A 2,091-nucleotide genomic window follows, 5' to 3' on the forward strand; every position below is an offset into this window, starting at 1 on the left:
TTAAAATATACATATATATACGCGCGTATATATATGTATATTTTAACGGCACCCACCCCGCCAGTTTTGAACACGGATCCGGCTCGCTTTCGGGATTCTGCCCTAGCTCCATTCGGTGCCTACGGCCCCCTGCCCCGGGGCAGCCCCACGCCGCCGCCCCGCGCTGCCAAGTGCGGAGGTTCTGGCCCGAGCGCGGAGCCTTGGTCCTTTTTCCGGAAGAGCGCTGGGAATGAGCGCAGCGTTAAAGCCCCACTGATACGCGTAATGAATCCGAAGGAACCCGCGGCAGCAGAGTTAACACCTCCGCGGGAGGAGGGGGGAAATAATCGAGGAAGCAATTAATAAAGGGCTTTAAAAAATCAATTTCCCCCTGCGCGAATTGGAAGTGATGATGGAGGGGACAGGGATGGATCGCTTGGGTGTCGGCAGCGCGAGTTGTTGTGCCTCTGTGTCTCGGCCGCGTCCTTCCCCCAGAGCCTGCGGAGGGGCCGCGGACGCCGAGCACCGTGACACGCGGAGCTGTCAGCGCGAACGCTCTGTACGCATCACACGGCCCTGCGTTAATAATACGGGCAAATGGGAGGGAGACGTGGGAGCAATGTCTTAAAGAAAAAAAAAAAAAAAAGAAAAGAAAAGAAAAAAAAAAAAAGCGGATTCCGGAGCCGCACTCAGCCATGTGCCTGCGTCGGAGCTTATGCTTATGCTCGGCGATGTTCATTGCACTTGGGCTGCCAGAGTTTGCCGTCCCCTGACCGCTATCCCAGCTCCCAGCCTCGCGCCCTTCTGCTACGCCTGTGGCTCGCGTCCTCGAGGACCAGGACAAACCCACCCCCAACCCCCCCCCAAAAAAACAGCGGCCAGAGGGAGGGAAGCCCCGTGGCACTCCCGTTTCTTCTGCCCCCCGGGGACAGCCGTTCCCCTTCCCCCTCCCTCCCCCCGGCTCCGGCAACGCAGAAAATGAACAGCCCGACGGCACCGACGGTTGCGAGGAGGCGGCCTGTTGGGGTGCATGGGCTTGAGGGCACCCGCCTCAGGGTCCCTCCCAATGCAAAAAGCGAAACAAAGCATCGGAAAGGGAAAGGAGGAAAAAAGTGGGGAGGGGGGGGGAGGAGGGAGGGAGGAAGAATAAAAAGAAGCTGTACAGATCGCAGCTCCTCCCCCCTGGGGACCCAGCCGACGGCCCACGCAAGGGGCGCGGGGGTTGCCGGACCCGTCCCGTAGCAGATAGGGAGCGTCCCCTCCCGCAGCGTGCGGGCAGCGAGGGCACGAAGAGGAGTGCTGATGAAGGTGAGGGTACTTTGGAGCCCGTCACAAACTTTGGCTGCGGATGCGAGGGGGAATGGCGCTCGGTGCCGCTCTGATAACGGACTGGGGAGGAGAGGTGGGCTGGGGGAGGAGGAAGCAAGGAGGCAGAGGGAGGGAGGGAGCTGCCGTCCAAAACCCGTTCCCTGCAGGCACGGAGCTCCTGGGACACTGTCGCAAAACTACTTCGCCTCCGCGGGGAAGACATCCCTGCACCCTACGGAGCACCCGGACCCCATCCTTCCCTCCCAGCACGGCCTCAAAGAGCTCCGCGCCACCAACTCCCACACTCCACCCCCTTCCAATCCTTCCCTGGAGCTCAGCGTTGATCCCTTCCCTCCCCCAGTTTCCACCCCACTTTCTTTCCCCTTTCCCCATCCTCCTTCCTCCGGCTCCACGGGAGTGAACACCCCTCAAAGCAACCCCCCTTCCCCCGCCGCCCATACCCCGAAAGCACCCCGATCCCCTCCCCTGGTGTTCTCAACCCGGCGCCTGCAGCGCTCGGGGCAGCATAAAGCGGCACTGTGCGCGCATCGCCCGGCGAGGAGCGGCCCCGCACCCCGTGCCACCGAAGGACGCTTATTTCTCCTAATATCCATATATTGGTGGGTTTTGTTCCCCATGCAAAGGGATCCCTTGACCGTGAGGGGCTTTCTCCGAGCGAAACGAGGGGGATCGTTCTGAATGAGCGTCAGCGTTTCCTCAGCTTTAAGCATTTCCAAAGCAAAGCATTGAATTTCATATTTCTAAGAGGAATTTACGTTTGTACATTGACTCACGGCGTGACGT

Source organism: Centrocercus urophasianus, unplaced genomic scaffold, assembly GCF_019232065.1.
Source record: "Centrocercus urophasianus isolate 14NV4802_14NV808 unplaced genomic scaffold, USGS_Curo_1.0 seq_12, whole genome shotgun sequence".
In the NCBI taxonomy this organism is placed as follows: Eukaryota; Metazoa; Chordata; class Aves; order Galliformes; family Phasianidae; genus Centrocercus; species Centrocercus urophasianus.